General features: G+C 46.7%; 1 long non-coding RNA gene across 1 annotated transcript in view; it reads left to right on the top strand.

Moving 5' to 3' along the window:
- Nucleotides 1-20,563, top strand: part of LOC134935564 (uncharacterized) — a 207,965-nt gene extending 187,402 nt beyond the window's left edge. The window contains exon 3 of the long non-coding RNA XR_010180251.1: nt 20,181-20,563. This is a non-coding gene — a long non-coding RNA (uncharacterized LOC134935564). The remainder of the gene's footprint in view (nt 1-20,180) is intronic.
- The last annotated feature ends 320 nt before the right edge of the window (nt 20,564-20,883 follow it).

Here is a 20,883-nt window from a genome sequence, read left to right as displayed (position 1 = left end):
ATGTGTCTATAATGGTGGAGTGTAACATTAGCCTTTGAGGGGTGTCTAATATATCTTGTACTTCCTGTGCATGGTTCTCAGGGATATCAGGGGTACAGTATATGACGCACCGCATTTTACACTACAAATCTCTGCCAAGCAGATTAGTCGGAGCCGATGCAGCCAACAGGAAAGAATGTTTGGTATGCAAGGGCCCTATCATAATCTCTGCAGGTCTACTCATAGGGTACTGCTGCACCTTTCCCGTTACTCCCATTGTCAAAATCGTTTTACCCGTGGTCGTTAAACCTGTGGTGGAATTTAGTACTGATCTGGCCGCCCCTGTATCTACAAGAAAAGGTTGTGTTGTGCCAGCTACATTGACCATGACCTCGGGTTCACTTCCAAGGCTAGCAATCAATTTCATCGGCTGCAGACTACAGGTATGACCTGACCTCTATTGTGGTTTTGGACCCTCCCGCAGAGCATTGGCAGCTACAATATGTGCTGGGGATAGCTGGAGATTTTTGCGGGTCTGCCAGTCCCTCTTCAGTGGGTACCTACTTTTTTCCCCTCTATGCGGCTCATAATCTCTCCCATGTGTTCCCTGATCCCGTCTATGTGTTTGGTATCGTGGCTCGTATTCAGGTCTATGGGGATAATTCCAAGTTGATTGCAGCAGGATTTTTTTAGCAATTGGGCAAAACCATGTGCACTGCAGTGGAGGCAGGTATAACATGTGCAGATAAAGTTAGATTTGGGTGGGTTATTTTATTTCTGTGCAGGGTAAATACTGGCTGCTTTATTTTTACACTGCAAATAAGATTGCAGATTGAACACACCACACCCAAATCTTACTCTCTCTGCACATGTTATATCTGCCTCCCCTGCAGTGCACATGGTTTTGCCCAACTGCTAAAAAAAATCCTGCTGCGATCAACTTGGAATTACCCCCTATATTTGTTATGTGTCCCGTTATTTCTACAATCCCCTGCAAAATGCCCTTCTTACCTGCAAATAAAACATGTTGACCGTTTACAACCATCAGGGGTCTGGGGTTTAGGTTGGTTGGACATCCCTTCCAGCGCCTGTATGCTTACCAGCATCAACTTATCCCCTTGCGACTCCCTGTGCTTAATGATATTTTGGTCATGCTCGATTGCAGACTCTCTCAGTGCAGCTACCTTGATACCTCTCCAATTTGACAGAGAGGTTTGAACTCTGTTCCTCAATGCCTCCTTTAATCCATCCATTAGTACAGAGACAGCTACCTCCCTGTGGTTGGCATTTTCCTTTATATCCTTTATCCCAGTGTATCTAGCTATTTCCTGTAGTGCTCTATGGAAATACTCGGATGCTGTTTCACTTTCCTTCTGTCTTATGGAGAAAATTTTGTTCCACTTAACAACTGTGGGGAAATACAATCCTAATTGTATATTAATTTGCCTTACATTCTCCTGGCTGTACTTATCAGTGAGAGGCACTTCTACATCTAGTTTGCAGTCAGTTATAAATTTTGGGATTTCGATATTAGAGGGTAGACTTGCTCTTAGCATTATCCGCCAATCTTTGTTTGTGGGCTCATGGGCATTGCCCAATTGTTAAATAAATTTCTGGCATCCGACTAGAGTGGTCATTCCGAGTTGTTCACTCGTTATTTTACACAAAACTTGGTAGATTTGCTGGTGTTCGTGCGTCGCTTTTCAGTCGCACTGCTGATCAGTGGATGATTGACAGGAAAGGGGCGTTACTGGGTGGTAACTGAGCGTTTTCCTGGAGTGTGCAGAAAAATGTAGGCATTTCAGGGAAAAACATGGGAGTGTCTGGAGATACGGGGGAGTGGCTGGTCGAACGCAGGGCATGTTTGTGACGTCAAACCAGGAACTAAATGGACCGAGCTGATCGCAATCTAGGAGTAGGTCTGGAGCTACTCAGAAACTGATTGAAAATATTTAGTAGCAGTTCTGCTAATCTTTCGTTCGCTATTCTGCTAAGCTAAGATATACTCCCAGAGGGCGGCGGCCTAGCGTTTGCAATGCTGCTAAAAGCAGCTTGCGAGCGACCAACTCGGAATGAGGGTCTAGATCTTTTCTGGGATCGGGGAATTCTGACATAATTGACCTCAGTTCTGATAGGGACCAAGGACAATGCTTTGCAATGTTCCTGATGGGGTTACTCCCTGATTATCAGTCTTCCTATTGGGGACTGCAATCACCCTGACTGGGTTTAACTCAACCACTTCTTTTCTGTTTGCCTCTATAATACGGGGAGCTATTGTCTCTGCATAATGGACGGTTCCATACTTACCAGTGGACACGACCTCAGTCGCCCCTCCACTGGGGTGCATCACCACTGTTCTCACCGGTTGGGCCGTGCCCACCTGAATGTCCTGTAAGGTAGCTGCTAGGCAGAGTGCTGATAACATGCTAGGCTCGTCGTCTTCCTCACAACCTTGGGGAAAATTCAAAACGGGATACAACTTGCAGGGATTAGGGTTAACACATTGATTATGCATTTTGCTATAATTTACTGATGTACCATTGGTTGTAGCCGGTTTCTCTCCATCGACATATGGCAGTGGTGGTGTGCTCGCAATCACATTCTTGTCAGGTTTGGAACTTGCTGTGCAAGCTAGCTCCCTTTGCACATCTCCCTCTTGTTGCCACATATTTAAACAGTCATTAGATTTGATCAGACATATTCTAATCCTTATGCTCTGTAGTACCTCTGGTTCAAAACGACCCATCCTATGGAATAATGCCCTATCATCAGCAGTCATACATACCCATTTGTCACAAAAAGCCTCTGCGTGTGGACCATACTTCCCACACATTATCGACCGAGCAGACCCTCTTGGCCTCAGCTCTCCAGCCTGAACCCTGGCTGCCGAATGCCTCTCGCTTGTGCCCTTGACTCCCATTGTGGGCCTTTTAAACACAATCCCCAAATGCACAATACAAGCAGATGGTGAAAGTCCTCAGAGTTCTCTCATCAACTCCTTCTCCGCTGAACTACCACGACACACTCCAATAGTGACCACCGCGTACCTAGTGAAGTTACCTACAAGCTTCTGGTCTCTATCCACTGGAAGTTTTGTAAGATGAGAAACACCTTATCGATCACCCTTTCCAGGAAGATTTCCTGAGAGAGAGTCAGCGAAAACTTCCTTTTACTATACACAAATCACGTTTGCGTATGCTTTACACAACGCATATGATGACGCAATTTACGCAAAATAACTCAAATGGTATCACATTGCACCATGTATCGCACACACAAACGCGCGGTCCAATCGCACAGCATATAGATACTTGTTATCTATCCGCCCTACGATCACTGGAGTCGAATTCACATGCTGCGCTCCACAGCCGGAGCGTAACACTAAAACCTTAAATCAATACTTCACAATCTATCACGCTCCTTTGCATGTTTTAAAACACACACACTACGTGCTTCAATATCTGATTAATACGCAAGGTTATGACCCTTACACACCGCCGAGCCTCTGCTAACTCAGCGTCTCCACGGGATTCCCGTTTTCTGGGGTTCAATACGTCCATTCCTACCGTTCACTCACACAAATACACAGTGTTTTTCTGTACAGAAAAAAGATATCACTCCCTTTGATTGATAGCTTGTTCCAGAGGTAGTATACTTTAAACAAAATATTATAATAATCTGCTTTTAAGAATCAGATAGTTATTTGCTGTTGTATGACTACAAATTCTTTACCCCGCCTTAGCCTGAGCTATTATCGTGTGGTTAAAGTGTGCGCTCGCTGCTTCACGTAACTATGCGTATGCACGCAGCCGTGCATTCTCGCGCCACATGTGCTTTTCCATACTCTTACCGCACACAGAGTGCCACGTGTTCACCGTGCATTCGCACTTAGATATACCACACTATATCACGATAAATGTGAGCAACAAATTGCTACTGCTCACGTACACAATACACAATTGTTCCTTACAATCACCGGAAGTTACCCACAAAGGTAATCCCCTTTTGAGTGTTTACCTAAACGTTTAGGCCGGAACTGCGTTTCATGTTTTTACAATTATTCCCTTAACACACTAACTCAAATATATAGCAAATAAACGTATCTGACTTTACACAGATCTATAATGACTATTATAACCTATGGCAACAATATGTGAGAATGTATGCAAAGTATCGGTATGTTTTGTGTACGCTTTCGCGCCAAAAGTTACACACAAATAATAAACAGCTTTTTTCCTGATTGTCCCACGGGTTACACCAGCACCTCTAAAACTATACAGAACAGATGTGGTCTAACAACACAAGATGGTTTTAAACACAATACAAAATTACTTAAGATGCGTCTCCACCCTTTGTTGATAGACCAAAGTCTGTTATAGCCTGTGCAGGAGCATGCTACATTCTGCAAACTGCAATCGAAATATTGCCCTTAAAATACTGTACATCTGGATACCAAACATCATGTCCTAACCTAATGCTGTCCCCTCTGTTGCTATACTTCCAAAGTAAATGTAACTTGCTGGTGTGGTGCGTGTAGACTATGTGTAAAGTATGCACTATGTGGATCAAATATCAGATATGTCTTTGTGGCTTTTCCATGCGAATGCTACCGTATTTACTCATACCACGCACTAATACTCAGGGCTTCGTGAGCCAATGTACGCAGCGTGCGGGCATGCGCACGCACGGCAGAACAAGCACACGCATGGAGGCAACTTTGTGTGGTTTTTGCACGTGATGCATGTGGGTATGATATTTTCAACTTCGACAGTCCACCCTTTGGCAGTAAACCAATAACTGCCACTCTCAACTAACACTGAAAATACTTCAACAGTTTTAACCAAGTCCAGAAGGGAAACATTATTCAAATGAAAAGAAGCAATAGGACACGAGGACATGCACTGAGACTGGAGGGGGGAGGTTCAGGGGAAATTTGAGGAAAAATTACTTCACAGAAAGGGTAGTGGACTAGTGGAATAGCCTTGATTCAGAGGTGGTAGAGCAATTTAAACATGTATGGGATAGACATAAGAATATCCTTGCAAAGAAAAAAAGATCAAATAAGGATTGAGATAAAAATATGGTAAAAAAAGGGTCAGACTAGATGGGCCAAGTGGTTCTTATCTGCAGTCAAATACTATGTTTCTGTTAGGCGCCGGGGTCCGCTCGTCGGTGCGGCCCGGCGCCTAGCAACCAGGGACGCCGTGCGCGTACAGCCGCCGGCTCCCTGGCAACGCTAGACGCCGGGCGCACGGAGCCGCACGGACCCTAGCAACGGGGACGCCACTGGCGGACCGCGTTCCCCGTTGCTGGGTCCATTTAAATTAATAGGGCACCTGTTTCCTGGCCGTGCAGCAAGGCAGCTGCACGGCATTTAATCCAATCAGCCTCTGAACAGCTGATTGGAGGACTCCCTGTTAAGTACACTTCCAGGGCTTCTCACAGACGCCGGTAATAGCTTCCTGCATGCTGTATCTGTTTGCTGAGAGTGTTTCCAGTCCTGCTGTACCCGGTCGTTCCTGTCCTCAGTTGTCCTGTACTCGGAAGTCGTCATCTGTTCCTGGAGTCCTGACTGAGCACCTTTAAACATCCAGTGGTGTTCGTGAGTCACGGCGTAGCCGTGTGTTGCGGCTTGGCCGCTTTATTACTTATTATTTATTATTTGTGTTTCGGAGCTTTTGCTGAGGATTCCGCTCCCACAGATCCACTCTGGTATCCAGCGGTGCTGGGTAGGAGTAACGGACTAGTGGATTTTGGTTGTCCTTTTATCTGGCGGTTTTTCCGCGCATACTTCTGGTTTGGTTAGTTAGCTTGTTGCCCCTGGCCTGTTGTCAGTCAGAGGTCCTCTTGTCATCATCCTGCCTCGGATTTCCCTTTGTCTCTCACTAAGACCGGGGGGCACCGGAGTTGGGCAGACATAATCCGCCTTTCAAACGTGGCTGCCAGGGGCTCAAGAAACCATAGTCTCGCAAGGGATTTTCGATAGCACGGGTGAGACAATAGAGTTAGGGCGCCAGGGGCAACTAGTCTTTCTAGCTCCCGTAACCAGCATTCTCCTTCCAGTACTCTGGCCATTGTCATTAGATCTCCTCCGGTCAGGAGTACTGGAATCATAACATTATTACCGGCCTTACCAAAACTTAAAATTAAACAGGGTTTGATTTTTTCCTTATTCAGTTTTGTAAGAGTTATCTGCCTCATGAATCCCACTGGTTTAGGGCCAAATCCTGGCCAGCTCCTAGTCAGCCAGATTCAAGAACTTACTCAGATGGTTCAGGATCTTTCCCTTCGGGTGAAGTCGCAGGAAGATCTTTTACGAACTTCCCCGAGGGTAGTCCCTGAACCAAAAATGCACTTGCCTGACCGTTTTTCTGGTGATAGGAAGGAGTTTTTTAATTTTAAAGAATCCTGTAAACTTTATTTTCGTTTAAGACCGATCTCCTCAGGTACTGAATCTCAGCGGGTCGGAATTATTATTTCTTTGCTCCAGGGGGATCCTCAGACCTGGGCTTTTGGTTTAAAAGCAGAGGATCCAGCATTGTTGTCAGTAGACGCCTTTTTGGGGTCTTTAGGGCTTTTGTATGATGACCCTGATAGAGAGGCATCCGCTGAGAGTCAGTTACGCGCTCTCAGACAGGGTAGAAATCCTGCAGAGGTTTATTGTACAGAATTTCGCCGTTGGTCGAACGACTGTGGCTGGAATGACCCAGCCCTGCGCAGTCAGTTTCGCCTCGGCTTATCTGAGTCTATAAAAGACAGTCTCCTTCAGTATCCCGCTCCTGAGACTCTCGATAAACTCATGGAGCTTTCTATTAAGATTGATCGTCGTCTCAGAGAGCGGAGGGCTGAAAAAGGAGCACCTGTCAGGTCTACTCCATGTGTATTTTCCATTCCTGAGGACATAGAGGAGCCCATGCAGATGGGTCTCTCCCGGCTGTCTCCAGAAGAAAGAGCCAGAAGGCAAAACTCTGGTCTTTGTTTGTACTGTGGGGGTAAGGGACATTTTGCCCGTAATTGTCCGAACAAGTCGGGAAACGCCTCGACCAAGTGAATTGTGAGGGGGTTCACTTTGGTCTGCAGCTTATCTCCTCGAATAACTCCCTTTTAGTCCCAGCTAAAGTTTCCTTTGGCAGCCTCAGTTCTTCGGTGTCGGCTTTTGTTGACAGTGGAGCTGCAGGGAACTTTATGGACTTAACGTGGGCCAAAGCCTTAGGTATTCCTCAGTTAGCCTTGGGTAGGTGTATCACCATGCATGGTTTAGATGGGAGTCCCTTGTCCAATGGGGTTATTTCCCTCCGTACACCCCCTATACTACTTACGGTAGGAGCTCTTCATTCCGAAAAGATCGAGTTTTTCCTTACCCATTGCCCAGCAGTTCCAGTGGTTCTGGGTCACCCTTGGCTGGCCTTTCATAATCCCATCATTGATTGGCAGTCGGGGGAGATTTCACAATGGGGTACCATCTGTAATAAGGAATGTATTACGTTTCCCGTCAGAATAGCTGCTGCCATTCCCGAACTCATTCCCGTGGAATACCAGGACTTTGTTGATGTGTTTTCCAAGGGCAATGCGGACATTCTGCCTCCCCATCGGCCTTATGATTGTGATATTGAGCTAATTCCTGGTGCCACATTGCCCAAGGGAAGGTTATATGCATTATCCGGGCCAGAAACTGCGGCCATGAATGAGTATGTTAAGGAGAGCCTAGGGAAAGGATTTATCAGGCCATCTAAATCCCCTTTAAGTGCAGGCTTCTTCTTTGTGGAGAAAAAAGATGGATCACTCAGACCTTGCATTGACTTTAGAGCCCTGAATAAGATCTCAGTTAAAAATACTTACCCTCTGCCGCTGATTTCTGTCCTCTTTGATCAGCTGCGTTCGGCTGTGATTTTTTCTAAAATTGACCTGAGGGGAGCGTATAACCTCATCCGAATCAAGTCGGGAGATGAGTGGAAGACGGCTTTCAGTACTCAGTCGGGTCACTACGAGTATCTGGTGATGCCGTTTGGCTTGTCTAACGCTCCGGCAGTTTTCCAGGATCTCATTAACGATGTGCTCCGTGATTTTCTAGGAAGATTCGTGGTCGTTTACTTAGACGACATCCTGATCTATTCTGACTCAATTGAACAACATGTTACCCAGGTGCATCAGGTTCTTCAAAAATTACGTGAAAATCACCTATATGCCAAGCTGGAGAAGTGTGAGTTTCATGTCACGGAGGTATCCTTTTTAGGGTACATTATTTCCCCTCGGGGATTCTGTATGGAACCTAAGAAGCTCCAAGCCATCCTTAGTTGGGCGCAACCCACCAACTTAAAAGCAATTCAGCGCTTTTTAGGGTTTGCGAATTATTATAGAAGATTTATTCATTCTTTTTCCGACCTGGTTGCTCCCATTGTGGCACTGACTAAGAAGGGAGCGGATCCTACCAACTGGTCACGTGAAGCTGAGTTATCCTTTCAGGCCTTGAAACAAGCTTTTGTCTCAGCTCCAGTCCTCAGACATCCCAACCCAGAATTGCCCTTCATTGTTGAGGTTGATGCCTCGGAGGTTGGAGTGGGGGCTATCCTATCTCAGAAGGATCCGGACTCTCTGGAACTACATCCTTGTGCCTTTATGTCCAGGAAATTCTCATCTGCTGAATCCAACTACGATGTTGGTAACCGGGAGTTACTGGCTATTAAATGGGCTTTCGAGGAGTGGAGGCATTGGCTTGAGGGAGCAACGCATACCATTTCAGTATTGACTGACCACAAAAATCTTCAGTACATCGAATCAGCTAAGCGGCTGAATGCCCGGCAGGCTCGTTGGGCTTTATTTTTTACTCGTTTCAAGTTTATTATCACTTTTAGGCCAGGTTCCAAGAATACCAAGGCGGATGCCCTGTCACGCAGTTTTCTTCCAGTTCATAATAACAGTCCTGTTACTCCCATACTTCCGTCTTCAGTCATTTGGGCAGGCCTCACACAAGATTTGTTTACCCAGTTAAAGCAGCTTCAACATCAAGCTCCTGGAAATACTCCTGCTGGTCGTCTTTACGTCCCTGGGTTTTTGAGAGCTACTGTTTTGACTGAGTTTCATGATAGCAAAGTTGCCGGGCACCCGGGGATCTCTAAGACTTTGGAATTAGTCTCCCGCTCAGTATGGTGGCCTGGTCTTTCTAAAGACATTAAGGAGTTTGTTTTTTCTTGTCAGGTCTGTGCACAGCATAAGGTTCCCCGTTCCTTGCCTATCGGGCAACTTATGCCCTTAAATGTTCCTCTCAGGCCATGGTCTCATATTTCCATGGATTTTGTGGTAGACCTCCCTCTGTCAGCCGGATTCCGAGTCATATGGGTGGTAGTGGACCGTTTTAGCAAGATGGCCCATTTCATTGCTCTTCCCCGACTGCCATCTGCCCAGGGATTGGTTGTTTTGTTTCTCCGCCATGTTTTCAGACTTCATGGGTTGCCCACTGATATTGTTTCTGATCGGGGTCCACAATTCATTGCACAATTCTGGAAGTCTTTTTGTGCCTCATTAAAGATGAAATTGTCTTTAACATCCGGCTATCATCCCCAATCCAACGGGCAGACCGAGCGAGTTAATCAATCATTAAAACAGTATTTGCGTTTGTACTCAGCCAAACTCCAGAATGATTGGTCCGAGTTTCTTCCTTTGGCGGAGTTTGCTTACAACAATTCTTGTCATTCCTCCACTAATGTGTCTCCATTCTTTTCAGTTTTTGGTTTTCACCCCAGAGCTAATTCTTTTTTTCAACATTCCTCTGTTTCCTCGCTAACCTTAACCTCTCATCTCAGAGTCATTTGGAAAAAAGTGCACCTTGCTCTCAGAAAAGCGGCATTTCGAGAGAAAAAGTTTTCTGACAGGCTCCGGCGTCCTTGCACTTTTAAGGTGGGAGACAGGGTATGGTTGTCGACTCGTAACATTAGACTTCGACAAACCTCAGCTAGATTGGGCCCCAAATTTATTGGACCATTTCATATTATTAAAAAAATCAATCCAGTTGCTTTCCGGTTACGTTTACCAAGAGCTCTCCGAATCGGAAATACGTTCCATTGCTCCCTGTTGAAACCATACGTTTCTTCCAGTAGATTTCCTCGGAAGATCTCTCAGGGGAAATCACCAGTAGATGTACAGGGACATCAGGAGTTCTTAGTGGAGAAGGTTCTCGATTCCAAATTGTCCCGGGGTCGGCTTTATTTTCTGGTGCACTGGAAGGGCTATGGTCCAGAGGAAAGGTCTTGGGTCCTGGATAAGGATCTCCATGCCCCGAGGCTCAAGAGGGCATTTTTTCGGGAATTTCCTCGGAAACCTGGCTTTAGGGGTTCCTTGACCCCTCCTCAAGGGGGGGGTACTGTTAGGCGCCGGGGTCCGCTCGTCGGTGCGGCCCGGCGCCTAGAAACCAGGGACGCCGTGCGCGTACAGCCGCCGGCTCCCTGGCAACGCTAGACGCCGGGCGCACGGAGCCGCACGGACCCTAGCAACGGGGACGCCACTGGCGGACCGCGTTCCCCGTTGCTGGGTCCATTTAAATTAATAGGGCACCTGTTTCCTGGCCGTGCAGCAAGGCAGCTGCACGGCATTTAATCCAATCAGCCTCTGAACAGCTGATTGGAGGACTCCCTGTTAAGTACACTTCCAGGGCTTCTCACAGACGCCGGTAATAGCTTCCTGCATGCTGTATCTGTTTGCTGAGAGTGTCCTGCTGTACCCGGTCGTTCCTGTCCTCAGTTGTCCTGTACTCGGAAGTCGTCATCTGTTCCTGGAGTCCTGACTGAGCACCTTTAAACATCCAGTGGTGTTCGTGAGTCACGGCGTAGCCGTGTGTTGCGGCTTGGCCGCTTTATTACTTATTATTTATTATTTGTGTTTCGGAGCTTTTGCGGAGGATTCCGCTCCCACAGATCCACTCTGGTATCCAGCGGTGCTGGGTAGGAGTAACGGACTAGTGGATTTTGGTTGTCCTTTTATCTGGCGGTTTTTCCGCGCATACTTCTGGTTTGGTTAGTTAGCTTGTTGCCCCTGGCCTGTTGTCAGTCAGAGGTCCTCTTGTCATCATCCTGCCTCGGATTTCCCTTTGTCTCTCACTAAGACCGGGGGGCACCGGAGTTGGGCAGACATAATCCGCCTTTCAAACGTGGCTGCCAGGGGCTCAAGAAACCATAGTCTCGCAAGGGATTTTCGATAGCACGGGTGAGACAATAGAGTTAGGGCGCCAGGGGCAACTAGTCTTTCTAGCTCCCGTAACCAGCATTCCCCTTCCAGTACTCTGGCCATTGTCATTAGATCTCCTCCGGTCAGGAGTACTGGAATCATAACAGTTTCTATGTAAGGGTTGTTGTTGTTAAGTCTCTCCTATGCTGGATCAGGGTTGCAATTTCAGGACCAAAAGCTCTCCACTTATGGCTCTAAGGTGTGCTCCTGTCCAGTCTCCCTTGTGCTTTCACTGTTGTTTGACCCCTTGCAGAGGGCTATACTTTAGATAGCCTGCTAACCGGATAGAAGATAATGTCTGACTGGCTAGAAGTGTCTGGCTGCTGGAGTACTGACAGGGGTTGTTACTGAGGACCACCAAACGACTCACTGCTGGAGTGTGGGGGTTTGGTTACTCATCACCCCGAGTCCAGTACCCTTTCCGACAGCTCTCCGCTGTATGGTTCCCGGCCTTTTCCAGTCATGACCACAGCTTTGTTCAGGTGGTGCTTCTCCTGTCGTGCTGTCTGTCTCTCTCCTGGTGCTACCGCCCTGCTATCCAGCAACATGCCGCATACCCTCCAACATGACCCATTCCATTAGGTACAAAATGCTCTATTCCAGTGGTGGCTCCAGAGGTGAGGCTGCAGCACAGTCCAAAATTCAAATAGGGGAGCCACACCAACTGCTGCCCCAAACACTGCCAAATATTGCTGGCTGGGACTCACTGGCAGTTGGTGTGACTCCCCTATTTCAATTTTGGACTGTGCTGCAGCCCCACCTCTGTAACTGCCACTGGCAAGAAATTCCAGGAACAGAGCATTTTATAGCTAATGGAATGGGTCATGTTGGAGGGTATGCGTGCCACTCTCCTTTCCTCAGTGCTGTCTCACCGTTCTCCCACCTGGCCTCTGGGCACGGGCAGTACACAATTCTCCCTCCATCAGTGGGACAGCACTTTTCCTTTATCTGTCAACGGGACAGAGCAGCAGTGTTGCCACCTCTCTTATCCCACTATCTCCTCTCGGCAGCGTACACAGGACCTAAGTCTGACCTGATTATAGATCTACGAGAAAACGCACATCTGCAATCAATTTCTTTGACATGCGGGGGGACTCACAGCACAGGGCAAGTCCGCCCCACATGCCAGATCTTGCCCCCCACCCCTCGCAGACATATGAGAGGATCGCACGGCAGCGATGCTTTCATATGTTTTGAGTAGCTGAGAGGCAAATGTTTACCTGCCATGTTAAGGGTTTCAGTGGCTGCGTGTGATATCATGCAGCTGCCACGTCCCGCCCCTTTAATGGTCCGGGCATGCCTCCATTGTCCATACGGTGCCCCTAAATTGGAGCGTTAATGCCCACAAAATGCTGCTTCAATGCCCCGTTCCCGCCCCTCCAGGTCTTAAACTGTGTTCTGAAGAGAATGCCGTTTAGGACCATGCAAATGTGTGTACCGGCATACGTGCATGCGCACATGTGCAGAAATCACTAGCGATTTTAGCACATGTGTGACAGGGTCTGAATCGTCCCCACAATCTCTTCTCCTCATGATCATCTCAGGGCTCACCACAGGTGGTAACCCCACCTCCCTTTCTTACTGCTCACCAGCAGCTAATCCCCAGTGTCCCATGCTTCGCGCTCTCCAGGGACCATGCTGAGGCACACTGGGTCCTAGAACCTGCCATGTTTTGGCGGGTGTAGTATGGTATGCCGGCGGTCGGGCTCCCGGCGACCAGCATACTGGCACCGGGAGCCCGACCGCCGGCATACCGACAGTGTGGCGAGCGCAAATGAGCCCCTTGCGTTCTCGCTGCGCTCACCACGCTACGAGCACGGTTGCATGCTACGCGTGCCACACTATTTTATTCTCCCTCCAGGGGGGTCGTGGACCCCCACGAGGGAGAATTAGTGTCGATATGCCTGCTGTCGGGATTCCAGCGCCGGTATACTGAGCGCCGGGATCCCGACAGCCGGCATACTGAAGACCACCCTGTTTTGGCTGCTGCTGACATCACACAGGGGATTGAGTCCATTTAACCCCCGCAGCGCTAGCTCCTACACTGCCAGCAGCTGTCAATAAGGGGTTGTGGAGGCACTAATTCAATAAATAAATGAGGGTACTCACATGTGCAGGCGTGGCAAATGAGGCATATTCACTACTTGATGTAGCCATAATGAGCGTGGCTACTGTACATCTGTATGTCACATTGTAGGGCTGCCATTACACATTTTGCAACTTAGGACCCCCAGTTCACATTATGACATACAGTCACAGGTAGATTGGGATGGAACACTAGCCTGGGAAATTTATGGAACCAGCCCTAATGGGGGTGGGGTCTGTTGTGGGGGTGGATTCTGTTGAGGGGGCGGAATTCTCCTGATAGGGACTGATTCTGAACCTTCCTTGCATCTTTTGCTGCAGTTGCATCTGTGACTTTATACTAATGGTGCTGCAATGCCCTTCTCTGGTGTACATAGTAACATAGTAATTGAGGTTGAATAGAGGCAAAATACCCATCGTGTTCAACCTGTATTCTGTATTAAGTTAAGTTGATTATAATGTACCTGCTGAAGTAATGTTTTATGACTAGTTAACAACTATAAATCATGTTACACATGGATTATCAACATCAATATTTTAAATGTTATAACCTTGGATATCAGTTTCAATCAGAAATGTATCCAATCCTTTTTTAAATGCATTTACAGAGTCTGCCATTACCACCCTCCCTGGCAGGGAATTCCAAATCCTTATTGCCCTAACAGTGAAGAACCCTTTCCTCTATTGCGTAAGGAATTTTCTCTCCTCCAGCCTCAGCGGTGCCCACGTGTTCTAAACAGAGTTCTTTTAATAAATAATTCCTCTGATAATTCTTTGTAATGTCCCTTTAAATATTTCAAGATATTAATAATTTCTCCTCTTAGACGCTTTTTTTCCAGTGTATACATATTCAACCTAGTAAGCCTTTCCTCGTAATCTAGTCCCTCTAGCCCTTTAATCAATTTAGTAGCTCACCTTTGAACCCTTTTGAGGTCACCAATATCTTTTTTATACAATGGTGCCCAAAACTGAACACAATATTCCAGGTGCTGACGTACCAATGATTTGTACAGCGGCAGGATTACATCCTCGTCCCTTGTCTCAATTCCCCATTTTATGCATGCTAGCCCCTTTCTTGCCTTCTTTACTGCGCTTTGACATTGTATACGGTTATTAAGCCTCCACATATATTTCCAAATTAATTACCCTACACAGTTTAGTATTATCTGCATAGATTGACACTGTGCTTTCCAGGCCTATTTCTAGGTCATTGATAAATATGTTGAACAGTAGCAGGCCGAGTACAGACCCTTGTGGTATTCCACTGACTACTGGTGTCCAGCTTGAGGACTTTCCGTTGACCACTACTCGCTGTACCCTGATATCCAGCCAGTTACAAACAGTTTTTCCTAGGTCAAGCTCCTTTAATTTGATGATCAATCTCCTGTGAGGTACTGTATCGAAGGCTTTTGCAAAGTCTAAGTAGACCACATCCACTGCTTTTCCCTGGTCAAGATTGTCGCTCACTTCCTCATAGAAGCTAACTAAGTTAGTTTGACATGATCTGTCCATCACACACCCATGCTGGTTCTTGCTAATAATCTTAACGGTCTGCAGATACTCCTGTTTGCCATCCCTTAAAATTCCTTCCAATATTTCCCCACACATCTGTGTATACAAATATGCAAGGACAGAGATGCCCACTTTCAGCACCTACGGATGCCTCAGGAAAACCATGTATAATATAGCTTTTGGTATTACAATTTGTTTAAAATTTCTTATGGAATCTACACCTTTCCTGGTACCTGAGCAGAACCTTTCTCTAAGCCCTAATACTGTGTTGTAGGAAACTATTATTTCTCTAACGTCCTAAGTGGATGCTGGGGACTCCGTAAGGACCATGGGGAATAGCGGCTCCGCAGGAGACTGGGCACAAAAGTAAAGCTTTAGAACTACCTGGTGTGCACTGGCTCCTCCCCCTATGACCCTCCTCCAAGCCTCAGTTAAGATTTTGTGCCTGAACGAGAAGGGTGCACACTAGGTGGCTCTCCTGAGCTGCTTAGTGAAAAGTTTAGTTTTAGGTTTTTTATTTTCAGTGAGACCTGCTGGCAACAGGCTCACTGCATCGAGGGACTAAGGGGAGAAGAAGCGAACTCACCTGCGTGCAGAGTGGATTGGGCTTCTTAGGCTACTGGACATTAGCTCCAGAGGGATGATCACAGGCCCAGCCATGGATGGGTCCCAGAGCCGCGCCGCCGGCCCCCTTACAGAGCCAGAAGACAGAAGAGGTCCGGAAAATCGGCGGCAGAAGACGTCCTGTCTTCAACAAGGTAGCGCACAGCACTGCAGCTGTGCGCCATTGCTCTCAGCACACTTCACACTCCGGTCACTGAGGGTGCAGGGCGCTGGGGGGGGCGCCCTGAGACGCAATAAAAACACCTTGGATGGCAAAAAATGCATCACATATAGCTCCTGGGCTATATGGATGCATTTAACCCCTGCCAAAATACACAGAAAAACGGGAGATAAGGCCGCCGATAAGGGGGCGGAGCCTATCTCCTCAGCACACTGGCGCCATTTTCCTTCACAGCTCCGTTGGAGGGAAGCTCCCTGGCTCTCCCCTGCAGTCACTACACTACAGAAGGGTTAAAAAAGAGAGGGGGGGCACTAATTACGCGCAGTATTAAATAAAACAGCAGCTATAAGGGGAAAAACACTTATATAAGGTTATCCCTGTATATATATAGCGCTCTGGTGTGTGCTGGCAAACTCTCCCTCTGTCTCCCCAAAGGGCTAGTGGGGTCCTGTCCTCTATCAGAGCATTCCCTGTGTGTGTGCTGTATGTCGGTACGTTTGTGTCGACATGTATGAGGAGAAAAATGATGTGGAGACGGAGCAGATTGCCTGTAATAGTGATGTCACCCCCTAGGGGGTCGACACCTGAGTGGATGAACTGTTGGAAGGAATTACGTGACAGTGTCAGCTCTGTATAAAAGACAGTGGTTGACATGAGACAGCCGGCTACTCAGCTTGTGCCTGTCCAGACGTCTCATAGGCCGTCAGGGGCTATAAAGCGCCCGTTACCTCAGATGGCAGATATAGACGCCGACACGGATACTGACTCCAGTGTCGACGGTGAAGAGACAAATGTGACTTCCAGTAGGGCCACACGTTACATGATTGAGGCAATGAAAAATGTTTTACACATTTCTGATAATACGAGTACCACCAAAAAGGGGTATTATGTTCGGTGAGGAAAAACTACCTGTAGTTTTCCTGAATCTGAGAAATTAAATGAGGTGTGTGATGATGCGTGGGTTTCCCCCGATAACAACTGATAATTTCTAAAATGTTATTGGCATTATATCCTTTCCCGCCAGAGGTTAGGGTGCGTTGGGAAACACCCCCTAGGGTGGATAAAGCGCTCACACGCTTGTAAGGGCTCTACCCTCTCCTGAGATGGCCGCCCTTAAGGATCCTGCTGATAGAAAGCAGGAGGGTATCCTAAAATGTATTTACACACATACTGGTGTTATACTGCGACCAGCAATCGCCTCAGCCTGGATGTGCAGTGCTGGGTTGGCGTGGTCGGATTCCCTGACTGAAAATATTGATACCCTACATAGGGACAGTATATTTTTGCTTATAGAGCATTTAAAAGATGCATTTCTATATATGCGTGATGCACAGCGGAATATTTGCCGACTGGCATCAAGTCTAAGTGCGTTGTCCATTTCTACCAGTAGAGGGTTATGGACACGACAGTGGTCAGGTGATGCGGATTTCAAACGGCATTTGGAAGTATTGCCTTATTAAGGGGAGGAGTTATTTGGGGTCGGTCTTTCAGACCTGGTGGCCACGGCAACAGCTGAATGCACAAGGGTTCTGGGTAAAATGGTGGCTTCCTACGAAGCAATCCCATTCGGCAGATTCCACGCAAGAACTTTCCAGTGGGACCTGCTAGACAAATGGTCCGGGTCGCATCTTCAGATGCATCAGCGGATAACCCTGTCACCAAGAACAAGGGTGTCCCTCCTGTGGTGGTTGCAGAGTGCTCATCTTCTAGAGGGCCGCAGATTCGGCATTCAGGACTGGGTCCTGGTGACCACGGATGCCAGCCTGCAAGGCTGGGGAGCAGTCACACAGGGAAGGAATTTCCAGGGCTTATGGTCAAGCCTGGAGACATCACTTCACATAAATATCCTGAAGCTAAGGGCCATTTACAATGCTCTAAGCTTAGCAAGACCTCTGCTTCAAGGTCAGCCGGTGTTGATCCAGTCGGACAACATCACGGCAGTCACCCACGTAAACAGACAGGGTGGCACAAGAAGCAGGAGGGCAATGGCAGAAGCTGCAAGGATTCTTCGCTGGGCGGAAAATCATGTGATAGCACTGTCAGCAATTCCGGGAGTGGACAACTGGGAAGCAGACTTCCTCAGCAGACACGACCTCCACCCGGGAGAGTGGGGACTTCACCCAGAAGTCTTCCACATGATTATAAACCATTGGGAAAAACTCGACAGGTATTGCGCCAGGTCAAGGGACCCTCAGGCAATAGCTGTAGATGCTCTGGTAACACCGTGGGTGTACCAGTCAGTGTATGTGTTCCCTCATCTGCCTCTCATACCCAAGGTACTGAGATTGATAAGATGGAGAGGAGTAAGCACTATATTCGTGGCTCCGGATTGGCCAAGAAGGACTTGGTAACCGGAACTTCAAGAGATGCTCACGGAGGATCCGTGGCCTCTACCTCTAAGAAGGGACCTGCTCCAGCAAGGACCCTGTCTGTTCCAAGACTTACCGCGACTGCGTTTGACGGCATGGCGGTTGAACGCCGGATCCTGAAGGAAAAAGGCATTCCGGATGAAGTCATCCCTATCCTGATCAAAGCCAGGAAGGATGTAACCGCAAAACATTATCACCGCATTTGGCGAAAATATGTTGCGTGGTGCGAGGCCAGTAAGGCAAACAGGAGTGTCTATGGGCCTGAAATTGGGGTCCATTAAGGTTCAAATTTCGGCCCTGTCAATTTTCTTCCAAAAAGAACTAGCTTCAGTCCCTGAAGTTCAGACGTTGTAAAAGGGGTACTGCATATACAGCCTCCTTTTGTGCCTCCAGTGGCACCTTGGGATCACAATGTAGGTTTTGGGTTCCAAAAAGTCACATTGGTTTGAACCACTTAAATCTGTGGAGTTAAAATATCTCACATGGAAAGTGGTCATGCTGTTGGCCATGGCCTGGGCCAGGCGCGTGTCAGAATTGGCGGCTTTATCCTGTAAAAGCCCTTATCTGATTTTCCATTCGGACAGGGCGGAATTGAGGACTCGTCCTCAGTTTCTCCCTAAGGTGGTTTCAGCGTTTCACCTGAACCAACCTATTGTGGTGCCTGCGGCTACTAGGGACTTGGAGGACTCCAAGTTGCTAGACGTTGTCAGGGCCCTGAAAATATATATTTCCAGGACGGCTGGAGTCAGAAAATCTGACTCGCTGTTTATCCTGTATGCACCCAACAAGCTGGGTGCTCCTGCTTCTAAGCAGACTATTGCTCGTTGGATTTGTAGTACAATTCAGCTTGCACATTCTGTGGCAGGCCTGCCACAGCCAAAAATCTGTAAATGCCCACTCCACAAGGAAGATGGGCTCATCTTGGGCGGCTGCCCGAGGGGTCTCGGCTTTACAACTTTGCCGAGCAGCTACTTGGTCAGGAGCAAATACGTTTGTAAAATTCTACAAAATTGATACCCTGGCTGAGGAGGACCTGGAGTTCTCTCATTTGGTGCTGCAGAATCATCCGCACTCTCCCGCCCGTTTGGGAGCTTAAGTATAATCCCCATGGTCCTTACGGAGTCCCCAGCATCCACTTAGGACGTTAGAGAAAATAAGAATTTACTTACCGATAATTCTATTTCTCATAGTCCGTAGTGGATGCTGGGCGCCCATCCCAAGTGCGGATTGTCTGCAATACTGGTACATAGTTATTGTTACCAAAAAATCGGGTTATTGCTGTAGTGAGCCATCTTTTCTAGAGGCTCCTCTGTTATCATGCTGTTAACTGGGTTTAGATCACGAGTTGTACGGTGTGATTGGTGTGGCTGGTATGAGTCTTACCCGGGATTCAAAATCCTTCCTTATTGTGTACGCTCGTCCGGGCACAGTATCCTAACTGAGGCTTAGAGGAGGGTCATAGGGGGAGGAGCCAGTGCACACCAGGTAGTTCTAAAGCTTTACTTTTGTGCCCAGTCTCCTGCGGAGCCGCTATTCCCCATAGTCCTTACGGAGTCCCCAGCATCCACTACGGACTACGAGAAATAGAATTATCGGTAAGTAAATTCTTATTTTATTTTTATAACATCGATTACAAATGGTTATTTCTGCTATCATGCTATAACGCTAGGTAGTTATGATCACAATACCGATGCCGGAATCCCGCCCTCTTACAGTCCCAACAGTTGGCATGCTGACTAACCTGGACTATTCCCACTCGTGGGTGTCCACGACAACTATAGAGTGGGAATATAACCTGTGATGAGCACAGCTCACCACCGAGCCTGCAAGGGTCTTCATTGCGCTCGTCCCCCCTGGGCATCTAATAGCCATATCCAAACCAGTATAACTACACTACAGTGTTTCCAAAATCTGGTCTTCATACAGGTAATGTTTTCAGCATTTTTTAATCATGCACTCGTGACATACGGTACAGTAGTTGTCAATGTGAATTTGGGACCAAACCTTTGTATTATTTTATTAATATTGTGTCAATTATTACTCTAAAATACATTTTTAAACAACAATAATAATAATAATAATAATAATAATAATAAATAATGTTTTTGTCCAATATAGTGATCATATCAGTGAGACATACTACAGGGAGTTTCAGCCTCTATCACTGATAGAACCATTACTCCTGATTACTAGGTTATATACGCTGCCTAATATTTAATATTTTGTATATACAGACAGATCATACCTGTTGCTTTGTGATTTGAATTTAGCCTGCAGCTGCCCTGAAGAGACCCCCGTTATAAAAATGGGAGAAGATAAGTTTTCTTAAGGAGAACAACTTATGAAACAAATAACTAGGAAGTAAAGCTTTGTTTAATTACCAGTGCCCTGTGTTGTATTTCATCTTGTGTTTCATTTCTTAATACTGACATTTGTATATCATTATGTACTGTATCAAAGTGCAATGCTGTTTTAAAGTTAATATGTTTGATTAAGATAAAATATAAAAATATTGTATGAAACAGTTGTTCAATAAAAAGTGTGATGCTATCAACCAAAAATATGTAGTGTGATCAGGGCAGCTAAATTCACATCCAAATAAATGTAAAGAAAGTAATGTTGAAGTCCATTATGTTTACAAAAAATCTACTGTATCTATCAATCTATCTATCTCTCTATCTATTTATCATTACTATGAATTAGCAATATGCCACAAGTGTTAGACAGCAGGTAAAACAGAAGATACTGTACGTAATAGAGGTACAACTAACAACTAAAGGGAACACCTGAAATAAGAGGATCGATCCATCTTGCTTAGTTTAGATTAATGTTGCATCACTGCTGCCTTATTAGGCAAATATATTACATGTAACTGAACTGAACTCTTTATGCTCTGCGCTCAAGTAAAGTTACAGACACACACATATAGAATTGCTA

This window comes from Pseudophryne corroboree, chromosome 6, assembly GCF_028390025.1.
Source record: "Pseudophryne corroboree isolate aPseCor3 chromosome 6, aPseCor3.hap2, whole genome shotgun sequence".
NCBI lineage: Eukaryota > Metazoa > Chordata > Amphibia > Anura > Myobatrachidae > Pseudophryne > Pseudophryne corroboree.
This window is presented reverse-complemented; position numbering and strand designations above follow the sequence as displayed.